The sequence below is a fragment of the Sturnira hondurensis genome, unplaced genomic scaffold (assembly GCF_014824575.4).
Source record: "Sturnira hondurensis isolate 20B ecotype Veracruz unplaced genomic scaffold, ASM1482457v3 Scaffold0018097, whole genome shotgun sequence".
Taxonomy (NCBI): Eukaryota; Metazoa; Chordata; class Mammalia; order Chiroptera; family Phyllostomidae; genus Sturnira; species Sturnira hondurensis.
In genome coordinates, this window is record NW_028090728.1 from 1453554 (window position 1) to 1464438 (window position 10885).

General features: G+C 45.9%; 1 pseudogene; it reads right to left on the minus strand.

The window, feature by feature from the left end:
- Positions 1-742: 742 nt before the first annotated feature.
- LOC119002756 (E3 ubiquitin-protein ligase RNF220-like) lies at positions 743-1634 on the minus strand (annotated as a pseudogene).
- Between the last annotated feature and the right edge of the window lie 9251 nt (positions 1635-10885).

The window sequence follows — 10885 nt, forward strand, 5'->3', positions numbered from 1 at the left end:
CAGTCTGCATGCCTGGGTCCTGTGTGCCACCTCACACCTACTGGTTTTCCAGTTTGGGGCTGGGCTACATTCATCACTACCATGCTGATTGGTTCCCTATAATGTCCTGGAGGTGTTTTTGTTGAGATAATTGGGTGTTCTGTTAGCTTCTTGTACTTATATGCCCAGCTCCTTCCCTAGTTTTGGGAAGTTCTTATCTATTATTTCTTTAAGTAGACTCCCTGTTTCCTTCTCCCTCTCCTCTCCTTTTGGGATACCTGGTATCCTTATGTTGCCCACTCTAATACATTTAGCTAGTTCTCAGAGTTCTTTCATTCTTTTAGCTATTTACATTGGTTTAATCTAAGTCAAATGTAGTTTACAAAGGGAGAAGGACTTCAGTCTGGTATTTACATGTGTCTATCTGTCTGTCTGTCAGTTGGCCTGGGGGCAGGATCCTAAGGGGCTTCGCCCTGCTACCCACCTCACATACACCTACCTGCCCCACCCTAGGAACAGAACCTGGAATAGGTATGGTCCCCAATTTTGGTGGGAGCCCGCAGCCAGGGCCTAGGCCTCAGCCTCCACTGTGGCTCTAGAGGCCTGTGTGTGTGTGTGTGTGTGTGTGTGTGTGTGTGTGTGTTTGTGTGTGAATGTGCATGTACATACACAGGGAACCTGTGTGCAAGTATGTCCAAGGGGTAGGGTTACATCACAGAGGCAGGCAGGGCTGCTTGAGACAAGGCCTGCCAGGGTGGCTCACTCACAAGCATATTCCCCACAGGTCCCCAGGCTCTTTGATAGTGTCTTACTGAGGGCAGAACTTCTGGGTGCCCAGGGTCCACAGGCAGCATTTCTCACAGTGCACCCACCACACTAGATGTACATTAGGGGCATCGAGTATGAGTCCAAGCAGATGAGGCATTTGTAATGGTCCCCACGGGAGGACTGCCATTCAAGGTCCCTGACCAGAGCCTTTGGGGCCTTGATCATGGTTACCTTCTCAATGTCATTATTCTTGCAGGTCTTCTGCATGGCCTCCTGCTTGCTGCTCTCCCCATTGCTGGTAGGGGCATCTCATCCCTGGCCCATTTGGAGAACTTGGGTGCAATGCATACGCTGGGAGGGCTGCCAGTTAGGGCTGTGCCTGGAGCGCCTCTCTCTCCTCGACTTTACCTGGCTTCTGGCTCCTCCTGGTGCAGGCGGTGCAGCATCTGGGGACTGCGGCTCCCCATACTCCAGCGTGTTGCCTCATTCACATCCAGGTAGGCATCTCTGTCTAGGTTCTCTGTTGCTGCACAGAATGGAGCCATAGCCTCAGAAACCACCCTTCCAGGGGAGTGGTGGACCACACCACTCAAACCCTTCCAGCAGTTGCTGTGCTCACACTAGACGTCCCCAGCCTCACCCTCGGCCATGCAGGATGGCCCCCTCCTAGGAAGGCAATGCTCTGCAGGCCTACTCATCTCCTGCCCCAATTCTGTCTCAGAAGTTGCCCAGCAGGTACGCCCTCCCTTTCATCTTGCTTCCGCAGTTTCTTTTCCCTGTCCAAGTAGGCTCTGTGGGCTGGCGCACCCTCAGGGAGTTCTGTGGGAAGATCTTCCTCCTTCCTGCGGGGCCCCTGATCCCCCACCAGCCACTCCAGCCCTCGGCATGGCAGTGGGGGACTGCTCCAAAGGGCCCGGTCTGCGGTGGGGTGGTCATAGCCTCAGCTCCCAGCAATCCACCTGCTGGGGCAGTGATGCAGGGGCTCCCTAGCTCCCCAGCAGGGGCCTCNCCTTTCGTCTTGCTTCCCCAGTTTCTTTTCCCTGTCCAAGTAGGCTTTGTGGGCTGGCGCACCCTCAGGGAGTTCTGTGGGAAGATCTTCCTCCTTCCTGCGGGGCCCCTGATCCCCCACCAGCCACTCCAGCCCTCGGCATGGCAGTGGGGGACTGCTCCAAAGGGCCCGGTCTGCGGTGGGGTGGTCATAGCCTCAGCTCCCAGCAATCCACCTGCTGGGGCAGTGATGCAGGGGCTCCCTAGCTCCCCAGCAGGGGCCTCTTCCATAAAAAAAGAAAGAAAAAATCCTAGTTCCTTCTTCTCTTCCACCTGAGCCATTTCTATTTCTATCTTCAGGCTTGCAAATTCTTTCTTCCCATGGGTCTGCTCTGTTCCCACTGCTTTCTAATGAGTTTTTCATCTCGTTTACTGAGTTTGGTCAGCTCTGAATTTATTTGTTTGTTTGGTTTGTTGGTCGGTTGGTTGGGTTTAGAGTTTAAATCTCTTTGGTAAATACTCCTGCTCATTGATTTTATTTCTGAACTCCCTGAACTGCCTTTCTCAGTTTTCTCGCATCTCTGAGTTTCTTCATGACAGCTATTTTTAGTTCTCTATCGTTTACATCACAACCTTTCCTGACTTTGAGCTTTGCCATTTCCTTTTGGTGGTGCTGTGGTTATCGACGGTGCTTGGTGGCTTGTTCCTCTGCCAGCACTTTGAAGCAGCGAACACTTCTTAGATCCAGTTCTGCTGAATTTTAACCATTCAGACAGTTTTCTTCTGCTTTCCAGTAGATGGCAGTACAGCACAAAGGTTGGGGTTTTTTGCGGAATCGTCCTAGGTGAGCAGTGGCACTTCTCGCTCACCTCCAACTTTGTCTCTGCCCGGAGGTGTCCCTGGTGCCGTCTTTGCCACCGCTCCTGCCTCTGGGGTCACTAATGCCTTGTTGCTACCAATGCCGCTGCAGTTATGGATTTCACTGCAGTCTCAGGTGGCACCACTGGGCTCACAGCGCAGCTGCGGGGATTGTCTGGCTCAGCGCCAAAGGCGTGGTGGCGTGTGGGGAAGCAATACCCTGCCCTTGCTGCCTCTGCTGCAGTTTGCCGTGGCCTCTAGTGGCAGGGCAGCTGGGAAGCCCGAGCCACATGCTTGGACCCTGCTGCCCAGCACTGCCACGACCTGGGGGGGATGAGGGTGTCCGTGTTGTGGGCACCGAAGTGGCTGCTGCCCTTCTCCTTCACCAGGTGGGAGTGGGAGGCAATCAAAGGCCTCACCTGTGCAGCTGCCACGGTGACCCCTGGGGCTGAGGGTGAATCCCTGCCACCACCTCTGGGGGGGTCCCGCCCTCAAGTGCACAGAGTGTGGATCGCTGGGCTTCACTCAGGCATCAGAGTGGGCTGAGCAGAGCAATCTTTGTCAAGTTGCAGGGGAGAGACACAGGAGCAGTGCCCTCCTCTCTGATGCTGCCAACTCGCACCTGAGTGTGGATGTTTTTAATGACAAGGAACTGTACACTGAAAAAAATAGGAAAAATGGGGAAATTTACATTACATATATTTAACCACAACACATATAAATAATCTGATTGTTTAACTGAAAATATTTAAGGGTGCTGGGTGACTTAAAACTTGTGATCCATCTCTGGGTCACGGATAAATGGTGTGGGGTCGAGATAGGAGGAGGCATCTGTTGCAACCCCCTCTCTCTTCCGCCAAAGGTGGAACGAGCTAGAGACAGAGTCCAGTCCCAAGGAGAAGGCAGAGTCTGACCACCTGTTCCTTTTAAAAAGTTACACCCTTATGGAAATAGGAGATAATCTGTAGATCCCAGAGGGGTTGATTATGTAGACATTAAGCTAATGATAATACTTTCATTCAGGGTAGGCATAAGGGGTGCTGGGGAGGCCAGCTGAGTTCCCCATGAGATGGAGGGGAAACAGGCCTGTGGGCCCCTCTGTCACACCTGGAGGGTGAGCCCACCCTGAGCCAGCTTGGTGCACCTGAGTCACCTGTGGGGCCACAGTGATGGCTGTGGGGCTTCTAGCTGTGCCCTGCAAGGAGCTAGGCCTGAGCTGTTGAGCTCAAATCTTGAGCTGTAATTGGAGTAATTTATAATTGAAAGAAGAAAGAATAGTAACAGTCACTGTTATCTTCTTTTTTTTTTCTTTGCCTCTTCTCATTCTTCTTCAAACCACCCCGTTTGAGATAGAATGCTCCTGTTTTATGCATCTGGGTGGAGCAAGGCATCCGTAGGAGGGACAGGGGTGCCAGCAGAAAGTGTCAGAACCTCCACCTCCACTCCACAGCCTCTCTGCTCATGTACACAGTTGACTTTGCAGTGCCCTTTAGCCAGCATACCCAGAACATATGTGGAACTGACCCCAATGGGCTTTTTGCTGGCTGCAGGGAAGGAAAAGGCACCCATGGGACCCAGGGCTGTCAGTGAGGGGGTATGAAGAGGAACCAGTGATGGGACTTGGCTGTTAGGTGAGTGATTTGGTGAAAGGTCTAAGGCAGCCAGGAATTTGCTCTGGATTAAGTGGTATTATAGAAAGCAGAGGCCAGCCCTGGCCAGGTAGCTCCATTGATCAGAGCACCCTCCCAATACACCAAGGTTGTGGGTTCAATCCCTGGTCAGGACACACACAAAAATCAAACAGTAATGAAACAAAAAGCAGAGGACAGTTCTATGATTGGGTACTTTGTGGGTGGTACATTAACCTTATTTTTGTCTGTTCTTAGATAAAATTATGGAACAGACTTGCTTTGTTCCATTTCATTTCAGTCTTGGAGTAACCTCTGAGATTTGTAGTCTACGGGGATTTTATGTCCAAGGAAACCAAACAGCCTGGCTGGGAGCCTCTGACAGGCTCCTGATTTAAGGCTCCGCATTTAGATCCAGCTGTGAATGTCAGATGTGTTCTGGATATTGGGAGCTGCTTTTTCTTTCTTGGTTTCTCTTTTGGCCAAGGACAAACATTAGGCCACAGAACATAAATTCATGATGTCCAGATTTTTACCCTGATCTGGATTTTGTTGATTAAGATTAGAAGCACGAGTATTAAATATACTCTGTAGTTGATCCAAGGTTAATCTCTTTTTCTCTTTTTATTATAGGATGAGCTGTTGAACCATTTAACATACAATGGCTGTGCAGTAGTATTTAAAACCCTGGACAGAACCCAAGAACCAACTAAAGTAGACTAGTGCCCAAAAGTGACTATTAATGTTTACAATAGGTTTCAGCGCCAATGAGTGCCAGAACCCACTTGGGTTTGTTTCAGAGTCAGCCATGGTTCTTCCAGCTTAGTCGTGCAGTGTCCATCTGCCCTGCAGTCCCTACAGAGGCCTAACAAGAAATACGTGCTACCACCCTGGCGCCCCCTCAACTGGCTAAGAGTGAATCAACAGTCCTACAACTGATGCGTGGCTGATTTAGGTAATTCATTTAGATTAGTTTGCTGGGCCTTTGGAACAAAGGTATTATCATTTATGACTTCCCCCCCTTTGTTGAATTTATTGGGGTGACACTGGTTAACAAAATTGTAGAGTTTTCAGGTGCACGATTCTACTGCACATCATCTGTACACTGTGTTGTGTGTTCACTAGCCCGACATTTATGACTTTTGTGAAGGTTAGAAACAACTTTGGACTACCTTTTCTAGTTGTTTTATTCTCCTTGTCGGAATCATTTTCTGTGGGGTATACATTGAAAGGGAATAAGTTACCCCTTCTGGAAAATTTTAAATAATTTGTGTTTCTTTTATTTTAGAAGCTTCTGTATATCTTTTTTTGGATATATGATTGACAGGAAGGGTAGTAGTTTTAGATGTCTAGATACCTCTAGCAATTACTCAAAATACACAGAAGTTAGAGTGTGATAGACAAGTATAATTCTGATGTCCATCTAAGAAGTAATATCCTAGTCGAGTCTAGAATATAGAGAGAGTATAAATACAGGGCTGGGCAAAGTAGATTTACAGTTGTTCATATGGAAAAAGATGTTGATTAAATTAACAGCCATCATTACCTAAAAAATAAATCATAAGTAAGGATATAAAATAACAACAACAATAATAATAATACAAATAAATAAAATGGTAGTTAATAATTCCTGTGTTACTTAATAATACAAGAATAAACCCTGTGTTTTGCATACTCACAACCATAAACCTATTTTTGCCCACCTCTGTGCAGTATTATAATAGGAGTAAGTCAACTGGACATGTGTTTTTACATTGAGGCTTCACTGATACTGATGTGCCATTTCAGAGTGTCCTTTTGCTTGGTGATCCTGAGGTTTTTTCCTCCCACAGTCTGATTTGGGATGATAAATGGTCTCAGTCCTGCGAGTACTGGCTATTCTTTTCTTTCCCTCTTTTCTTCTCATCTTTTCTCTGTAACAGCTACTCTGTTGTAAATCCCATCTAATCTTTCTTTTTAAAATATCTTCTATCTCTTGCCTGATCTTCTGCATTCTTGAGCATACAGAACACATTTGTGATAGCTGTTTCTATATCTTTACCTATGAATTCCATCATCTCACTATCACATATAGACCTGATTCTACTGATATATTTTTTCCTGGTTATAGGAAAAAATATAACCTGCTCCTTTTCATACCTTTTAATATTTTGAAAAAATACTGGTAAAATATATATAACCTAAAATTTACCATTGTAATCATTTTATGAGTGTACAGTTCAGTGGCCTTAAGTCCATTCACATTGTGTAACTATCACTACAATCCATCTCCAAACTTTTTCCCCTCTGACAAAACTGAAACTCTGTTCCCATTTAACGCTAACTCTCCATTTCTGCCCCCACACCACCCAGCCCCTATCAGCCACCACCCTACTTCCTATTTCTATGAGTCTGACTACTCTGAGCATCTTGCATGAATGGAATCATACAGTATATGCTCTTTTGTGACTGTCTTCATGTTTTATTCATGTTGTATGTGTAACAAGATTTCCTTCCTTTTTAAGTCACACCTATTGACTTTTAGGTATTTATTTTTTAATATTTTATTTATAGAGGGGGGAGGGAAGGAGAGAAATATCAATGTATGGTTGCCTCTCATGAGTCCCCTGCTGGGAACTAGCCTGCAACCCAGGCATGTGCCCTGACTGGGAATCGAACCATAATCGCGTGGTTTACAGGCCCGTGCTCAATCCACTGAGCTACACCAGCCAGGGCACACCTATTGACTTTTAATTGGGTACTAGGCATTGTGACATTGTTTGGGTCCAAGACATTGAATTCCTGTAAAGAGTGTGAAATTTTCTGCTAACAAACAACTTAAAAGGATCAAATTAATCTCTAATAGTTTAGCTGTGTTCCAGAATGAAGTGCAACATTTTTTCAAGAAAGGCAATATCTAATCCCATGTACTACAGGTCTCTCCATGCTGGACCTCCTCCCAGCCCTGAGTGAGCACCAGTATTGATCAGTCTGAAAGTTCCTTCTTCCGGTCACTTGTTTGCATGTCCCACATGCCGTGAGAGCTATCTTTCAAGGGCATAAGAACCAGAACTGTAAGTGTACCATCAGTCCAGCTAAGAACAATCATTATTAACCAACACCCATATTGTGCTTGGGACACGTGATCTTCTAAACCCTGCTTCTCTTTTACTAGACCCTGATCAAATGGACAGTCACAACCACAATGGCAATAGAGGAAGACTTTAGGTGCTGATGTGATTTATCTGACCTTTCTGTTCAAAGTTCAAATTTGAGTCCTGACCAGTGTCGCTCAGTTGGTTGGGTGTTACCCTACAAAGTGAAACGTCGCCAGTTCAATTCCCCATAAGGGCACATGCCTGGGTTGCATGTTTGGTGCCCCCTTAGGGGCATGCAAGAGGCAGCCAATCAATGTTTCTCTCTCACATCAATGTTTCTCTCCCTGTCTTTCCCCTTCTCTTCCCCTCTCTCTAAAATTATGTAATCAAATTTATGTAATCAAATTTAGATTTGATCCTGGTTTCTGCTGAGTTATATACAGAAAAAAAGTAGCCAAGTTAAGACTTTCTCTGTTGTCGTAGCTGCTTGTGAAATATCAGTAACTTAGGTTTTGCCTGGAATTAGTACAAGCAAAATTAATTACTAGCAGTTACTAGACTACAAGGACCACATGTCTCAGTTCGAGTCTTAAAGTGAATGTAAATCCTCATAGTAAGTAGCTATTTAGAATCTGTCATGAATCTTGGCTGGTGTAGCTCAGTGGAATGAGTGCCAGCCTGGAAACCAAAGGGTCCAAGGTTCGAGTCCCAGTGAGGACACACGCCTGGATTACAAGACGGGTCCCCAGTATGGGGCACAAAAGAGGCAACCACATACTTCTTTTTCTCCTTCCCTTCCCCTCTCTCTAAAAATAAATCTTTGAGAAGTCATGCAATAGGGCAAATCTGGAAAAATTGGGGATTATTGACTTCAATGGGAACTAAAATATCTCACAGAAAATTGAGTTATTGAATTGCTGATACTCATAGATCAGCAACTCATGGCAGCATTCATATGGGGCCAGATGACAGTTTTCAGAGGTGATTTTGCTGGCAGAGCAGCAGCAGCCCATATTAAAACATGTTGAACCTGCCCTGGCTGGTGTAGCTCAGTGGATTGAGTGTGGGCCTGTGAACCAGAGGGTCACGGTTCAATTCCCAGTCAGGGCACATGCCTGGGTTGCAAGCCAGTTCCCAGCAGGAGACATACAAGAGGCAACCATATGTTGATATTTCTCTCCTTCTCTCCTTCCCTTCCCTTCTAAAGATAAATAAATAAAATCTAAAAAAAAAAAAAAAACATGGTGAACCCCAAACTTAGATGTCACAAGGAACTTCTGTTCATTTTCAAAAATATGCTTCACAGCCCTGGCTTGTGTAGCTCCATGGATTGAGCCCTGGACTTTCAAACCAAAGGGTCACTTGTTCGATTCCGTTGTTCGATTCCGTTAGGGCACAAGCCTGCGGGCCAAGTCCCCAGCAGAGGGTGTGTGAGAGGCAACCACACATTGATGTTTCTCTCCCTCTCTTTCTCTCTCCCTTCTGATTTTAAAGGCACTAGACTCTTACTATGCCTACCAAACCTGGGATGTTATCCCAAATACATAAGAGGTGTGTGGTTTGTCAGTAGAATTCATTCCAAGCCGCAGCCCAGGTGGTTTCTTCAACTGGCTTTGCCACATACCCAGTAGCAGCTGGACACCATAGCAGCTTTGTCTCATCATGGTTGGCAGCACGTCCAGATGGCCTAAAGTCTGCTGTGACTCAAGGTTTATGCAGACCATACTCTCCCAAGCCCTGTCCCCATAGCCCTCTGGGCAAGCTGAGCAATGACTCTGACTCAGAACAGTTTATGCATCAGTCTATCAGGTAACAATGGCCTATAGCTATAATAGGAGCCTTGTTAGGCATTAGCCAAAGTGTGGTATTGCTGTTTGAACTTAGGGGCTGTGTTTGAAAGGGCTAGGAATTTGGGTCTGAGACTGTATTCTGGACCCAATTTAGCTGAATCTTGTCATAACCACGTTCAATACTTAAAAGGGCATCTTGAAATCCTGAAACTCAAAGTCATAAGGTCCTGGAAGAACCCAATGAAGAAGGCCTGCCACCCTACCTGCCAAGAGATTTTACATGCATGCAGGTATTCTGGAGGAAACATGGCTATCACCACATGGAGGTTACCAAAGTGAAAGAAAACCCAGCTGGATGCATGTATCACAGAGGCAATGGACCAAGGTTCCCACAAGGACTCACAACATAAGTGTTCTAACAACTGATACTGGTACTGAACTCAACTGAAAAGAGCTTTCATAGTGAAATTACGATTATAAATGTTAGGGCGGTCAGTGACACGGGCTGGAAAAGAATTCACAAACAGAAGAAAGTGCAGAGTAAAATTTTATTCACTATCCAAGAGAGGAGGGGGGCATGGTGTAGAGGGATACATCAGCACTAGGGGGTGGAGGCTTTGAGCTTTTATTGGATTATAATAGGATTATAAAAGAGTCAGGATGGAGGTGTTGCTCTTGTGTGGCCCCTGGGCTGTTGGCATTGTAACAAGAGGCAGCAGTTTGCTTCAAAGTTATCTTGTGCCTGTGGCTGTGGGAAGTGGTTGGTCATGATTGTTCTTGCTTTCCAGTCATTTCCAGTCCTGGGGACATAAGCTCAATGAGTAAAACAGGAGTCAAGTTTAACAAGGTCATAGGCCTGCTTGGCCAATGGTACCACAATAGCAAATGGGGCTGGGCTGGCTGTGTTCTTTCAGTTAACAGCCTTGCTCTTCCTATTCACAACAGTGAATATTGGTTCAGAGAAATCTGATGGGATCACTGGGGAGGAAAGGGGAAGGGCCATAGGAGGAGGTTGCCTGAGGCAATGGTAAACAGTCTAGGACAAGATTGGCCGAGGAGCTGAATGCCTCCAGAACATGAGGAATTATGGGCAAGAAGATTTGAACTAAAAGAAGGGCCCTCTCCTTTCTTAAGGATGCCTGGATGATTGCACTGCAGCTGTCTGCATTTCCCGAAGGATGGTATTTTCTATGGGAAGGAACTCCAGACACAGCCTAGGATCCAGCTGGCCCGGCAGAGGGTGGCAGGTTTACTCTTCGGGTGTTCTAGACGGGACAGACTCTGAGACAGAGGCCAGCCATTCTTCCAAAATGGTGTAGCTCTTGTATCTTATGTTGTTTTAGCTTATAAACTAACCCTATAGAAAGAAGATAACTAAAAGCTAACAGGGAAAAGCTAGAACTCAGGTGTTAAAGAGTTTAGTCTTAATTGATAGGTTTAAGTAATTAACTACCTTAGAAGAGTTTGAATTAGGGGCCTTGCCTCATAATAAGATTATCAGGGAATAACATTTTTGACCCACCAATATGGCAGGGCAAACTTCTATTTGCTAAGCATCTCTTCTTGTTGTCCTGCAATGAACTTTTAAAGCTTCTAAGGTGCATGACCTCACTCCTAGCTCAGAATGTCTTATACACATCAACGCTTCCTTTCTAAATCGGGACCTCTTGTGCACGTGGGGCCTCAGAATCTCTCATGTATAGGGAGTTCCCATACATATGTATTAAATGTGGTTATTTTCTCTTGCTAACCTATCTCATGTATTATTATATTACTGAAACAAAAAGTGGGGACTCAG